The 16,364-nt window shown below is 38.4% G+C and overlaps 1 protein-coding gene across 16 annotated transcripts in view; it reads left to right on the top strand.

Annotated features, from left to right (window-relative positions):
• Nucleotides 1-16,364, top strand: part of FAM49B (family with sequence similarity 49 member B) — a 177,904-nt gene that overhangs the window by 102,668 nt on the left and 58,872 nt on the right. For 10 of the 16 annotated variants that reach the window (XM_030795482.1, XM_030795469.1, XM_030795477.1 and 7 more), the window contains 2 exons: nt 11,061-11,147; nt 12,304-12,342. The gene's annotated coding sequence lies outside the window, so the exon portion shown is untranslated. The remainder of the gene's footprint in view (nt 1-11,060; nt 11,148-12,303; nt 12,343-16,364) is intronic. The other 6 variants (XM_030795484.1, XM_030795473.1, XM_030795479.1 and 3 more) reach the window with 1 other exon arrangement.

The raw sequence follows: 16,364 nt of genomic DNA, 5'->3' as shown, positions 1-16,364 counted from the left end.
GCAGTTTGAGACTACTACAAGTAAAGTTGCTATGAACATTAGTGTATGATTCTTTGTATGAACATAATGCTTTCATTTTTCTTGGATAAATACCTAGATGGAATGACTGTGTCATATTGAAGATGTATATTTAACTTTTTAAAGTGGCTTTGCACAAGTGTATAGGAATTCATTTGTACTGTATTCTCACCAGCACTTGGTATGGCCATTTACAGTATTTTTTTAGCCATCTGGTATGTTTTCAGTTTGTATTTCTCTAGTGCCTGATGGTGTTGAGCATCTTTTCAAGTGCTTATTTGCAATCCATTTAACTTTGGTGAATTATCTGTTGAAATCTTTTGCCTCTTTTTAGATTCAGTTGCTTTCCTTCTTAGGTTGTAAAAGTTCTGTATACAGGCAGTTCTCATTTTGTGCTGTGGAATGTAAAAATACTTGTGCAGACTTGAATTTTGCAAAGCAATCTTAGAAATTACGTTGTTCATGATTTTTAGAAATTTTCGTCAAAACATACTCTCATTGTTGCAAAATGTATAGGGAAATGGATAAAACAGTAAAACTAGTATTTACTTAGTACAGTGTAATTTAAACCTTGAAAATTAAAGTGTTTTATTTCTTTGTAAAAATCTTCTCAAGAGTAATTAGAACTGTGCCTGGTTTCTTCCTCCCTGTTGTACAGTGTGGAGTGAGCATCATTTCTAGGCCTTGGACAAGTTGTTAATACTTCTAAGTTTGGATCAGCTTCAAACATTTTATCCATTACATCGTGAATGTCAAGAAGTATATGTAAAAGTTCCTTTAATATGAAGGTTTTTTGCTGGCATGACTTCCTCTCAGACATTGTCATCCTTTCACTGTAACCACTCTCTTCTTTTATGTTGATCAGTTTACCTTCAGAAAGTTCCTCTGGCTGCATATTTAGTCTCCCTGTTGGCAGCAGTGTCAACGTTCTCACAGTCAACTCTTTCTTTTGTAATTCCATTTATATTCCATTAGAATTTTATTTCCAGCTTTATCGCTTTTGTTTCTTTGCTTCACTTTCGTCTTTGTTGGCAAATCCTCTCCTTCAGTTACCCATTTAAAAAAAAAGTATCTCATGGATTTGTCACTGGGGGACAGGGAAGTAACACAGCTACATGCTCTGCAGCCTGTACATATAGTGAATAACAGGTGTGCAGTGACTAGTGACTGACTTTACAAGAAGTGGTATGATTGGTCATGGATCAGGATATAAAAAATTGGAGAAAAGGATAAAACCGTAAAGAATTCTGTATTTTCAGTATCTTCATTTCTCATTACATTTTAAAAAGACAAAAACTAGATGTTTTAGAAAAAGTGTATTTATGGTTATGGTCTATACAATAGTAATAATGATAATAACATCAACTTTCATTTATAGAGTCCTTATCTGGCAGGGACATTTTTAAATGCTAGACATATTCTTATTTAATCCTCTTAATAACCCAATTAGGTGGTAGGTGTTAATATTATCCCCACTAGAGAGAGAGAAACTTGTCCAAGGGTGAGCCTCACAGTTTGGCTCCAGAGCCCGTGCTTTATTTATACTAGTGCTACTCAAAGTGCACTTTGCAAACCAGCACTTGGTCATAAACTGTTCACACATAGTCTGTGAAGAATTGGAATTTGCATTTTGTAAGTTTTTAAAAGTTAAAAAAATTCTTTTTTTCCTCTGGTAATTTCTACAAAAACATTGGATCATAGTAGCTGGAAAATACTCTAGCAATGGCTTGTCATTGAAGAATGTGCTTTGGTTTTCTTAAAAAGGATTAGCTAATGAATGCACGTGTATGTATTTTAAATGTTTCTATCAATAATTGCAATTAATTGAACAACTAGTTCTGATTATTATGGAAAAGCTTTTACATAATACAAAGTAATTGCAGCACTGTGGGGAAAGACAAGGTTTATCCCAAGAGCTTCTGCTTATGTAGGCATGATTTTGAAAGTGGAGCAGATTCCAGGGGTGGCTCACGCCTGCAATCCCAGCACTTTGGGAGGCCGAGGCAGGTGGATCATGAGGTCAGGAGATCGAGACCATCCTGGCTAACACGGTGAAACCCTGTCTCTACTAAAAATAGAAAAAATTAGCCGGGCCTGGTGGCCAGCGAGGCAGGAGAATGACGTGATCCTGGGAGGCGGAGCTTGCAGTGAGCCTAGATCGCGCCACTGCACTCCAGCCTGGGCGACAGAGCAGACTCCGTCTCAAAAAAAAAAAAAAAAAGTGGAGCAGATTCCTGAAAGTCAAGGTATTGCATTGTAGGATTCACTTTTGCGCTTTGTATTTAAATTTATCAGCAGTAGAGATTAACAGCAGTAGAGAACACACTTGTTTTCTGTCACCGTAAACTTGACACACAGATTAGGAATTCACTGAATCATTTTACCTGAACCACTCTTTAATATGCCTTCATTAGTTCATCCTGTTGATTATCATATAGAATCATTTGAAAAAAAAATGACTTGCAAGACAAGAAAGACCCAGCCTGGTCATCCTAATAAGACCCTGTCTCTAAAATAAAAAAATAAAAATAAAGAAAGGCAAATATAGAAAAACCCAAGTCTTTGTTTTCATTCAAATGCACCTTCTCTGTTCCCAGTCCTCCTCTTCCCCCAACCCCAGAGTGCATCTCTGCATCTTTTGAGGTAATTATATGGCTTTTTTCTTTTAATCTGTTAGTGTGGTGAAAACAGTAGGTATTCTGAACCAACCTTGCACTTCTCAGATAAGCCAAACTTGGTCATAATTTAAAAAAAAAAAAACTTTGTAATTTCAGATAACTGCAGCATATAGGACTAGGGGTGGAGAGAGTGGTGCTGGGGGAGTGGTGAAGCAAGGTGAGAAGCTGGAAGGAATGGTCATTTCAGTGCTAGTGCAGTTTGCAACTTCAGATAATTTTGGAGCGTATATATATATTTAGCAGGATGTATAAATTCAACTATTTGATCTTTTATAAAATTGACCCTGGGGTAAATTTGGAGCGTGTATATATATAAACTGTAAAGCTTTATTTGCCTTATGTTATTACCTCTGTTTGTATTTACCATTCCTTTAAAATTATGTGTGTAAATGTTATAAGGGGTTTTGAACATGTGGGGTAGATTAAATGAACACTAAAAACTCTATCTTTTAACTAGCATTTAATTTTACAGAGTTTGAGCTTATAGAGCTGCAAAATAAGGTACTTACTTGTTTTCACAGAACATATCTTAAACCTGTGGAATCTTTAGGTTAGTACAGTTGCAGCACCTGCCATCAAAAATGCATTTTTACAGTCTCTCCATGGCTGTATGTTCCAAAACTTAGCTGAGTTGAAGTATCAGAAAAGTCCCATTGTAGATGGCCAGTAATCAGGGCAAGATGTTGACAGTAACCAGGAGATCTAGAAGTAAGAAGGTTCTGTATAATGTCCTCAAAGCCTGGTGAGCCTCTTAATCTAGCTCTTGCCTTTTAATTTAGCCCTTGCCTCCGGGTTTTCATAATTGAAAACAGCATAATTGCTGTTGTAGGTTTTGTTTATTGTTGTTTTTGTTTGTTTTTTGCACACCACCACAGTCGGCTAATTTTTGTATTTTTAGTAGGGACAGGGTTTCACCATATTGGTCAGGCTGGTCTTGAACCCCTGAACTCGTGATTCACCCACCTTGGCCTCGCAAAGTGCTGGGATTATAGGTGTGAGCCACTGCGTCCGGCCGTGGGTTATTTTTTTAAAGAATCATTTTTAATTTTACAATAAAAGAAGTTAGTGGAAAAGTAGTATTTGTTTTACAAGAAATCACATTTACAGAAAGGAATATTATAATAAATATTGAACAAGATTGTTTCCTGAAAAGTAATTTTCTCCCTCTGTTCCCTTCCTCATTTCTGTCCCTTCCCCTCCTTTTCCCAATTCCTTACCCTCTAATCATGACCTTGGACAAACTACTTAACCTTTTAAAGCCTCTGATTGCTCATCAATGAAAAGGGTTTAATTTTAACCTATTAGGTTGACAGGCTTATGTGAAATATATCGTGCAGTACAGTGTCTAAAACATAGGAAGTATTTAGAAAAAGACAGCCGAGTAGAAAGGGACAATTTTAAAAGACTATACCTCACGTTATACATTTATATTGAGTATCTGATCAAGGAAGTTCAGATTTGATAGTTATTTCCTTAAAAATACATAAGGCCTTGATAGAAAATGGGAAGGACTGAGTTACACAATTGTGTAGAAAAAAATAGCTGGCCTCAGTAGTTAAAAAAACAATGGGAGAGAGGCCGGGCAAGGTGGCTCATGCCTATAATTCCAGAGCTTTTGGAGGCCAAGGAGGGAGAACACCTTGAGGCCAGGAGTTCAAGGTTACAGTGAGCTATGATTGTACGACTGCATTCCAGCCTGGGCGACAGAGCGAGACCGTGTTTCTTATGTTTGTTTTTAGAATTAGGGTCTTGCTCTGTCGCCCATGTTGGAGTGCAGTGGCACTCATAGCCCACTGTGGCCTTGAAGTCTTGGGCTTAAGCCATCCTCCTGTCACAGCCACACATGTAGCTGAGACTACAGTTGTATGTTACTAGACTTGGCTGTTCATTTTATTTTTTGTGTGTATATGGTCTTGCTATGTTTTCTCGTCTGTCTCAAACTCCTGGTCTCAAGTGATCCTCCCACTTCAGCTTCCTGAAGTGTTGAAATTATAGGCATGAGCCATTGCACCTGGCCCTTGTCTCTTAAAAAAAAAAAAAAGTGAAAGAAGGCACCACTTGTCAAGGATGCTGTGAAGTTGGCCAGTGCATCATTCTGATGGTAATGTTAATTAGAATGTATCTTTGGGCAGCAATTTGGCACTAGGTATAAAGACCTTGATGTATCCTAAACATTTTTAAGTTATTTCAACAAAGATTTATGTTCATAGCTGAGATAATTATTCAAGGTGTTCACATGGCTCTCTGCACAAGGGGTGCCACACCCATGGGTATATCAGGCATGAGATAGACATGTCACATTTGAGAAGATCGTGGGTGAGTGAAGGGATTGTGGGCCTTCTGGCCACATCTTGGAGCCAGGAGTTCCAGGTTACAGTGAGTTGCCTGGTACATAAACCCATACTAGCACCTATGGCATGCAAAGACTCTGGAGAGCTCCTGTGAGGACACTCTGTCCATGCAGGTGGTTACAGCATGGTCTTGTCCAGACTGAGCTCCAGACTCCAGGCATCCCCTGAGGTGATTTCTTTCGCTAACTTGTCCACCACTCCAGTCTGACAGAAACTGGTCTGGTAGTCTCATTTGAGAAATTTGGGGCAAGGGTGCCTGGCACTGGCTTAGGTATGTTTTTGTGTCTTAATGTTCAGGGATTATGTTTGTCAGTAGGCAAGAGTGTGACCCTTGTGTGCAGGGGCATGTGTATGCACAGCCAGGGTGTTTGCTTGCTGGGGTTCTTAAACCCCAACCCAGGCAGAGCTATATTGTGTAGTTATTGAGGTGGTGTAATAAAATAATAGTTCATAAACATTTTTATATTAGACTGGGATAACTTTTTCTATTCTCACAAAGTCTTTATGTGCTTATGGAAGTCTTGGGCATAGCATTGTTTAAAAGAGCAAAAGGTTAGAAAAACCTGAATGTCCAGCAGTGAGAAAATGCTTGAAAAAATGTGGTACAACCATATGATGAGTTGGTATGTAAAGACTAAAAGTAGTATTTTGGCAGAGTTTTTAATGATGTGAAAATATTGCTCATGATATGAATGATAAAAAGCAGTACGCCGGGCGCGGTGGCTCACGCTTGTAATCCCAGCACTTTGGGAGGCCGAGGCAGGCGGATCACTAGGTCAGGAGATCGAGACCACGGTGAAACCCCGTCTCTACTAAAAAAAATACAAAAAAATTAGCCGGGCGTGGTGGTGGGCGCCTGTAGTCCCAGCTACTCGGAGAGGCTGAGGCAGGAGAATGGCATGAACCCGGGAGGCGGAGCTTGCAGTGAGCCGAGATCGCGCCACTGCACTCCAGCCTGGGTGACAGAGCGAGACTCCGTCTCAAAAAAAAAAAAAAAAAAAAAAGCAGTACAAAGAAATGGTGTTAAATATACATAAAAGAAATTAGAAGAGAATAAATTGTTAAAGCTTTGGTTGTGGGATTATAGGTAGTGGTACTTGTTTCTTTCCACTTTCTTTATGTATTTTGTGTAGTGAGCATGTTTTACCCTTATAATAAAGGGGAAAGTTAAGATTGTAAGAACTTTTTAGACTACAAAAATCAGGTCATGTTCTGAAAGCCTGGCATTACCTAGGCAACCGTTACTGGCAATTTACTTTTTCCTGGAGGTAATTAAAAAAAAACTTTAGAGATAATGAGAAATGTTGGTATTTCAGATCTTCTGGAGCATGGGTTTACAATAGAGATTAAGAATTTCTTGGCCAGGCATGGTGGCTCATGCCTGTGATCCCAGCACTTTGGGAGGCTGAGATGGGAGGATTGCTTGAGGCCAGCAGTTCAAGACTAGCCTGGTCAACATAGCAAGACTCCATCTCTATTTTATTTAAAAACATTTTTAAAAAATCTTTATAAAAAAAGAATTTATTGATATTGTATTAATATTTAGTATTAATATTTGCACAATATTAAGATTTATATATATCATATATGCCTTGATATTTGTTTTTATATAGAAAATGTAGTTCCAGGTATATCAAGGAGGGTGGCTCTTAATGTAACCATTGTGCTTTCTTCTGATCAAACTATTTTGTGATAGTAAGCATGGTGTAGGATGACATAGAGCAATCCTCAGGTGTTTGAGTTCTGGTGTGTGTTAGACATGGTTTTCTTAAGAGTACTATACTTGAGATTTAGTGTCAGTAGAGAGATACATATTATTGTAATTTTAATATTAAATACAAAAGGTAATGACCATGTTCAGCAAAACTAGCATTTCCATTAATCTACACACTTTGAGTTTATTTTTGCTCTTTTACAAAGGAAAAGGATGCATAGATAACATAATTTAAATAAGTGAAAATCTGCATTTTACAAATAAAGATGCTCAAATAACTTAATAATTTAAATAATTGGAAATGCAACCCAAGCCTGTCTCATGTCAGAACCGGTTCTCTAAACCATTTTACTATATTTGCTTTTTATTATTAGGGAGTATACATTTTTTTCATAATTTATTGTTTTGCCTCCCTGTTACAAATTATCAAGATTATTTTTTTCTGTTGCCTTCATGTGATTTATATACACTCCTATGAACTATTTTAAGACATTTTGGTATCCCTTATCTTTAATTTTTACATGATTGATTCATCTTTCCATTTTAAATTTCTTATAGTGCTTTATATTTTAGCATATTATTCCTCCAAAGATAAGAATCTTTGTTCTATTTTCTGAGATTTAGTTTTGAGAAATTAAACTCGAATCCATGTGTAATGTATAGTTTGAGAAGGGTCTTTATTAGTTTTCTATGGAGTTATTTCAACACCATTTATTTATTTATTTATTTATTTTTTGAACAGAGTCTCACTCTGTCACGTAGGCTGGAGTGTAATGGCGTGATTTCAGCTCAGTGTAATCTCTGCCTCCCAGGTTCAGGCAATTCTTGTGCCTCAGCTTCCCGAGTAGCTGAGATTACAGGCATGCACCACCATGCCTGGTTGATTTTTGTATTTTTAGTAGAGACGGGGTTTCGCCATGTTGGCCAGGCTGGTCTCAAACTCCTGACCTTAGGTGATCCACCCACCTCGGCCTCCCAAAGTGCTGGGCTTACAGGCGTGAGCCACTGCACCAGGCCATCAGTGAGATTTAGGTACCATCATTTTAAATACTACAGAGCTATAAACATGGTTGACAGAATGGTCTGAAGTCATAACTCATGTCTTGCTGGAGGCAAGTACATTTTTTTCATATATATATAGTTTTTTAATTATTATACTAAGTTCTAGGGTGCATGTGCACCATGTGCAGGTTTGTTACATACGTATACATGTGCCATGTTGGTGTGCTGCACCCATTACCTCGTCATTTACATTAAGTATATCTCCTAATGCTATCCTTCCTCCCTCCCCCCTCCCCCCACCCCACAACAGGCCCCGGTGTGTGATGTTCCCCTTCCTGTGTCCAAGTGTTCTCATTGTTCAATTCCTACCTATGAGCGAGAACATGCGGTGTTTGGTTTTTTGTCCCTGCGATAGTTTGCTGAGAATGATGGTGTCCAGCTTCATCCATGTCTCTACAAAGGACATGAACTCATCATTTTTTATGGCTGCGTAGTATTCCATGGTGTATATGTGCCACATTTTCTTAATTGAGTCTATCGTTGTTGGACATTTGGGTTGGTTCCAAGTCTTTGCTATTGTGAATAGTGCCACAATAAACATACGTGTGCATGTGTCTTTATAGCAGCATGATTTGTAATCCTTTGGGTGTATACCCAGTAATGGGATGGCTGGGTCAAACGGTATTTCTAGTTCTAGATCGCCGAGGAATCGCCACACTGTCTTCCACAATGGTTGAACTAGTTTACAGTCCCACCAACAGTGTAAAAGTGTTCCTATTTCTCCACATCCTCTCCAGCACCTGTTGTTTCCTGACTTTTGAATGATTGCCATTCTAACTGGTGTGAGATGGTATCTCCTTGTGGTTTTGATTTGCATTTCTCTGATGGCCAGTGATGATGAGCATTTTTTCATGTGTTTTTTGGCTGCATAAATGTCTTCTTTTGAGAAGTGTCTGTTCATATCCTTCGCCCACTTGTTGATGGGGTTGTTTGTTTTTTTTCTTGTAAATTTGTTTCAGTTCTTTGTAGATTCTGGATATTAGCCCTTTGTCAGATGGGTAGATTGCAAAAATGTTCTCCCATTCTGTAGGTTGCCTGTTCACTCTGATGGTAGTTTCTTTTGCTGTGCAGAAGCTCTTTAGTTGAATTAGATCCCATTTGTCAATTTTGGCTTTTGTTGCCATTGCTTTTGGTGTTTTAGACATGAAGTCCTCACCCATGCCTATGTCCTGAATGGTATTGCCTAGGTTTTCTTCTAGGGTTTTTATGGTTTTAGGTCTAACATGTAAGTCTTTAATCCATCTTGAATTAATTTTTGTATAAGGTGTAAGGAAGAGATCCAGTTTCAGCTTTCTACATATGGCTAGCCAGTTTTCCCAGCACCATTTGTTGAATAGGGAATCCTTTCCCCATTTCTTGTTTTTGTCAGGTTTGTCAAAAGATCAGATGGTTGTAGATGTGTGGTATTATTTCTGAGGGCTCTGTTCTGTTCCATTGGTCTATATCTCTGTTGTGGTACCAGTACCACAACATGGTCTGAAGTCATAACTCATGTCTTGCTGGAGGCAAGTACATTTTTTTCATATATATATAGTTTTTTTATTATTATACTAAGTTCTAGGGTACATGTGGTTCTGGTTACTGTAGCCTTGTAGTATAGTTTGAAGTCAGGTAGCGTGATGCCTCCAGCTTTGTTCTTTTGGCTTAGGATTGACTTGGCAATGTGGGCTCTTTTTTGGTTCCATATGAACTTTAAAGTAGTTTTTTCCAATTCTGTGAAGAAAGTCATTGGTAGCTTGATGGGGATGGCATTGAATCTATAAATTACCTTGGGCAGTATGGCCATTTTCACAATATTGATTCTTCCTACCCATGAGCATGGAATGTTCTTCCATTTGTTTGTATAGAGGCAAGTAAATTTTAACACTTAACTTGAATAATCTCTTGGTTTGTAGATTTTTAGGTGCCTGGATTATCTAATTTAAATATTAGTTAATATTTACTATTTATGACCTGATATTTGATTTCTAAGGGTGAATACAGTTACAATTGTTTTATTGTGTTGTGATTTATTAAGAATAAATAATTAAATTTTCCCTCATGGTTTTATGCAGAGTGGCACTGTTTTTTTTGCTGTGGTTTATAAAAGTGGTCAGTCAAGCCACTTGTTTTGTTTATTTCTGGGAGCCTGCAGTGGGCCTTAGAGAAGGAAGTTTTATCTTTGGCAGAAAAAGCAAAAAAAGTGTTTATTCATTTCACTTCTAGTAATATTGATCCAAGGCAAGCTTTTGAGAAAAACTAGAGCGGTTAGGCTTTGAACGTGACTCCCATTTGTGAACTAACTCATAGAGAAAAGTGAAAGATTGTAATCCCAGCACTTTGGGAGGCCGAGGCGGGTAGATCACGACATCGGGAGATGGAGACTACCCTGGCTAACATGGTGAAACCCCGTCTCTACTAAAAATACAGAAAATTAGTGGGGAATGGTGGCAGGCGCCTGTAGTCCCGGCCACTCGGGAGGCTGAGACAGGAAAATCGCGTGAACCTGGGAGGCAGAGTTGCAGTGAGCCGAGATCGCGCCACTGTACTCCAGCCTGGGTGACAGAGTGAGACTCTGTCTCAAAATCAGTCAATCAATCAATCAATCCAGCCTGGGCGACAGAGCGAGACTCTGTCTCAAAATAAATAAATAAATAAATAAATTAATTAATTAATTAATTTAATTAAATAATAAATTGTAGACAACCTGAGGTTCTAGAACAGAAGTCGCAAACTGGTGGTTCATCCACTTATAGCCCTTAGACTGTTTCGTTTGGCCTATTGAGTGTGTCTGACTTATTTCATTAGTTGCTAATGTCTAAAATCTGTTTTACATGGATATTGAGCTCTGTATCACCTGTATTTTTAGCATGGCATGTTGATAGCAGTGGCACCATTTAGATAAGCACACACATGTTTATTTGCCTGGTTAACACTTATCTAAGGTGGCCCCAGCCAGCCAACTCCATATGCATTTTTGCAGCCTCTGTTCTAGTCTCTTCAATATGAAGTAGTAGTAGATCTGATAATGCTCAGGCAACAGAATCTTCCGCCTTGAGTTAGTAGGAGATAGTAGGCACAAGGATTTTAGGTAGTGAGAGTTTGGGTGGAATATGGGGTGTGCAAGAAAGTGTAGTCGAAATTAAGAAGGAACATCAAGTGAGGTAGGATGAAAAGGGATTATGGTATCGTGGAAATCAAGTGTCTTGACCTAGTTTCACTCCAAAAGCAGAAACTGAGACGGGTGCTTTCTTACAGGTAATTCATTTGCACACCTGTTAGCAAGAAACAGAAGTTGAAGGACTGGAACAAGTAAACTAGGAAAGAGGGAACGCCAATCCAAGGGTACGTTATTGAGCTGCTAACTTTTGTGAGCAACTGGGGCTTGATCCTGAAGAAGCCCTCTGAGAAAGCAATAAAGATAGGCCTTTTGCTGGGAAGAAGGTGGTGTTTATTTGCTAGATCCCATCTCTCATTGGTCAAGGGTTGCCCATGGTGTTAACACCTTCAAATTTTCAGGTTTGTTTATATCTCTGGATAGCTGAAGAATTCCTGTAGACGTCTCCTATTGCAAAGCCCCAGAGCAGAAAGTGAACCACAGATAGTACAATCAGGAAGAGGTACCTCAGCTAGAGTGAAAACATGGGGCTTTTTCCTGATAGAGTGATCCATACCTTCTTCTCCAAGGGGTTGATGTCTTTATTTGCTTCTTATAACCTTATTTGGAAAGTTATACTCTTTCTGAAGATTCCATTTTGCCTAAAATTGTGTGTTTGAAATAGTAAAACCAAGCCTGGCATGGTGGCTGATGCCTGTAATCCCAGCACTATGGGAGGCCAAAGCAGGAAGCTCACTTGAGCACCAGGAATTGGAGACCAGCCTGCGCAAAATAGCAAGACCCTCTCTCTGCAGAAATAAATAAATGAATGAATGAATGAGTGAAATAATAAAACCAATCCTAGAGAGGGCTTTGTGGTTCACTTGAATTTTGCCAAATGTGTCCCTGGCAAATAATAGGTTATTGTCACAGAATAAGGATTTTAATACCTTGAGTGAAACTGATTATTAATACATTGAAACTGAATGAACTTAAACTGTGATAAGAATATATAAATATGCCTCTTTTGATAGTTTTAGGCCCCTGCTCTAAGACTAAAGAATTACTAACTTTCCTTTTCTTACCCTTTGCTTCATAAGCTATGATGAGAATTGTGTACTTGTCTTCATACACTTTTTACTCTCTTGAGTATATTGACGGTGACAACTGGGTTGTCTTACCTGTTGTTGTTTCCAGGGCTTAATATGATGCCTTACTCTAAATAGGTCCTCCATAAATGGTGGTTGAGTTAATCCAAGGAAATAAATAAATATATGTGTGTATGTATAAAATGTGCATGTGCATGATAGCATTCGTGAACTTTAAAGTTAACTGTAATAAAAACTTGTTTTAAAGTAAAATAATGTTTTAGACTTTCTTCCTTTTTTTTCTTTCTTTAAACAGATAGAAGGACAAGGACAGAATCACCAGCACTGGCTGAAGGTAAATATGTCTTTGGGGGAAATGATTATTTAAATATAAATGAAAAGTTATGATTTCAATAGAAACTTATATTAACTGTATACAATTTAAGGGAAATGTTCTATACACAATATTGAGTTGCTAAAAATGTTGTTAGGAAATATCGATTGTTTAGTTTTTGGCTTAGAATAGGACCTGGTGGGGAAAATGTAAATTAATTAGAACTTTTTTTAACAGCTTTCTTTCAATAGGAGAGGTATGTGTTTTCCTTTGAATTAAGTCATTTTAGCTGTCACCAGTATAGTTGATCAAGAACGTTCTAAGCCATAATTTTAGTAGTTTAAAGTATATGTATGTACATATATATATATTTTCATTGAAAACAGAAGGGAAGACACTTTACACATAATCTTAAGAATTCTATCCATTGCTGGTTTTGGTCCTTTTTTAAAAAAAAATTTTTTAGAAACAAAGAATTGTTACCATAAAAGGTAGTTACTGTTAAAGGGTCCTGAGTACTTAAACATTTGAAATCCTGCAATTGTTTTAATTATAACAAGTTATTAAGTATTCAAAATGTAATTTTTTTTTACAGACATTGTGTTCTTAAGTGAAAATGACTAGCTTAAAATCCCTTTCCGTGTTCTTCTTAGTTATAAGCAGAGTATATTTTTTCAAAACTAGCTCATCAGGCCGGTCGTGGTGGCTCACCTGAGCCTGGGATGTCCAGGCCGCAGTGAGCCAAGATTGCATCACTACACTTTAACCTGGGCGACAGAGCAAGACCCTGTCTCAAAAAACAAAAACAAGGGTGGGCGCGGTGGCTCATGCCTGTAATCTCAGCACTTTGGGAGGCCAAGGTGGGTGGATACCTGAGGTCAGGAGTTCAAGACCAGCCTGGCCAACATGGTGAAACCCCGTCTCTACTAGAAATACAAAAAATTAGCCAGGTGTGGTGGCGTGTGCCTGTAGTCCCAGCTACTTGGGTGGCTGAGATAGGAGAATTGCTTGAACCCGGGAGGCGGAGGTTGCAGTGAGCCGAGATCACACCACTGCACTCCAGCCTGGGCAACAGAGTGAGACTCTGTGTCAAAAAACAAAAACAAAAATCCAGCCCATCATTTTATTAGAGCTGGTACAACAGTTACTACTGTGACAGTCCTTCAGAATTGTTATCACCTTGCTTACTCTGTATTTTACAGTTCAGAGGTTCTTAACGAGTCTTTTTTGTGCCAAGGACCTCTTTGGCAATCTTATGAAGCCTATGAATCCTGCCTCAGAATAGTGATTCTAATAATGATTCATGATTGTATGAAGTAAACTACATAGGATTAAGAAGGAAACATTACATTGAAAAGCCATTAACAAATACTAAATACAAATTTGTGATAAGTAATATGTGCTTATTACAATAAGTAATGTGTGCTTCTTACATTAATATGTGTGTTTCTCATGTTAGAAAATAAGCGTTAGGAGTAAATATACTATATATCATAATTTTAAATAGATGTTGTGTGCAAAAATTGTAATACGAAAATACCTATGGTTTCTATTAAAGACAGATTCATAGGTCTTCTAATACTACTCTAGTTTGTTACTTATATTCTTGATTGAAGGAATTGTTAATTTTTGTATAGAGGTTAGTGAAAAGGTTCCCATCCATATTCACAGATCCCTGAATTCTCTATGGACCCCCATATTAAGAACCTCGGTTAGTGAAAATTCAGCTAGATCTTTCTCCACCATACTTCAGTAAGTGTAGTTTTTCACGTTCTATATGACTAATCTTAAAGAAGTAGTTACAGGCCGGGCACAGTTGCTCATGCCTGTAATCCTAGCAGTTTGGGAGGCCAAGGCAGGTGGATTGAGGTCAGCAGTTTGAGACCAGCCTGGCCAACATGGTGAAACCCCGTCTTTACTCAAAATACAAAAATCAGCCAGGCATGGTAGCACGTGCCTGTTATCCCAGCTACTCAGGAGGCTGAGGCACGAGAATCACTTGAACCTGGAAGGTTGCAGTGAGTGAAGATCTCACCACTGCACTCCAGCCTGGGTGACAGAGCTAGACTCTGTCTCTCAAAAAAAAAAAAAAAAAAAAGATATCCTAATGGCATAGGCTAGAAGTTTGTGAAATAGCTTTGAAGAAGCTTCTATTTGCTGGCCCATAATAACAGAAATGCCATCTCTACTAGAAATACAAAAAATTAGCTAGGTGTGGTGGTGTGTGCCTGTAGTCCCAGCCTCTAGTCCCAAATTTTGTGGAGAAAGGGAGTAGAAAATAAGTGTTAAGCCTTGGCAAGTGCCTGCCTTCAAAGAACATGAATATGTAAAAAACAAGTATCAGGGCTGGGCGCGTGGTGGCACATGCCTGTAATTCCAGCACTTTGGGTGGTTGAGGTGGGTGGATCACTTAAGGCCAGGAGTTCGAGACCAGCCTGGCCGACATGGCGAAATCTCATCTCTACTAAAAATACAAGCCGGGCATGGTTGTGCACACCTGTAATCCCAGCTACCCAGGAGGCTGAAGCACGAGAACCGCTTGAGCCTGGGAGGCGGAGGTTGCCATGAGCTTAGATCATGTCAGTGCACTCCAGCCTAGGTGATAGAGCGGGACATTGTCTCAAAAAAACCGCCCTCCCAAAACCCAAGTGTCAGTATGAGACACCAAAATTTTAAGAAGAGAAACGCCATCATTGCCATAGGAAGGATACGAATAGTAGTGCTCTGATAATTGTGTTCTGAAAACAAGAAAAAGGTAGAGACTTGCAGAAAGTCACCAGCTGTTTTGCAGTTCCATCAGTAGTATAAGCTGTACAGTGGTAAGTTTCAGCCTGATCTAGAAAGAGCCTAGAATGATGTCCCCGAATCCCAGTGTTTGCCCAGCAGCTGACAGCTGACTACAAACTGAATGGCAGGTCTGTTGAAGTTTGATTAACAGCAAAAACAGCATTAACAATCATTTTAAAGGGACATAGTGGGGAACCTGACTTTCGTTTTTGTTTCCTTTGTTGTGGTGGTACTTGATTCTTTTGATGTGATCTGGTCCTGATGCCATGTTTTAAAGAGGTTCTCAAAAGCTGCACTGCCAGAGTCAGTGGATTAAGCCCCACATTTTTACTCATTTGCTGCTTTGTCCAAGTCACCAAGTTTCTCTAGTCTTTATTTCCCTTCTTTCATAAAATTAGGGAGTTGAGCTTATTCAAGTCATTTCACAAACCCTTTAGTCTGGGCTCAGATTTTCTATGCTTTGTCATCCCCTTTCTCCGTTTTTTCTCCCAGCAACTTTAGACATGTGGTAGTGAAAGTCTTCAGAATCAAAATGGAGTTACTAATGTTGAGGAAACCCAGGGAAGCTGTGTACAGAGCCAGGGAAGGCTGTGAAGACAATGTTCTCACACTCGTATGCCTGATAATGAAAGAGACTACAAAGACCATATCCTTACACAAAGGCCATCACCACCTTACACCAAATAATACTTCTGCAAGGACATCTGCCCAGCAACTGCCTGTTCAGCCTCCAACTGGTGTCACCCTTGTTATTGATCTTTGTAGCTAAGGATATTTATTTCAAAACTAGTATATAATCCTTGTTTTTCCTTTAAAAACCTTTGTCTTCCTTTACCTCCCTGAATATGTATGGCATAGTTTACTGTGTCATGCATATTCCTATTGCAATGCTCTGTTCTGAAATAAACATCTTTTCTTTGTGATACTCTCTCTGTTATGTAGGTTGACAGTAAAAATTCAAAGTGGTTTAGTGATTTGAACTTTGATTTATATAAACATTTCTTTTTTATATGCTTTGTGAAACTAGAAGCTGTAATAATTAATGGCATACTTAGTTCAAAAAATGTATATGATATGCACATACTGCATTTGGTCCTAATAATGATCTCAACATTTCATTTACAATTAGCTTATTCCACAGTATTAAGAAAACATAGGTTTCTTCCTATTCTGTATAAATCAGCCTTTAAAATAAACCAGCTTTTGCAAAATTATTTACAAAGATACCTGGCCTTGTCATTTGTCATTTGAAAATA

This window comes from Nomascus leucogenys, chromosome 16 (assembly GCF_006542625.1).
Source record: "Nomascus leucogenys isolate Asia chromosome 16, Asia_NLE_v1, whole genome shotgun sequence".
NCBI lineage: Eukaryota > Metazoa > Chordata > Mammalia > Primates > Hylobatidae > Nomascus > Nomascus leucogenys.
This window is presented reverse-complemented; position numbering and strand designations above follow the sequence as displayed.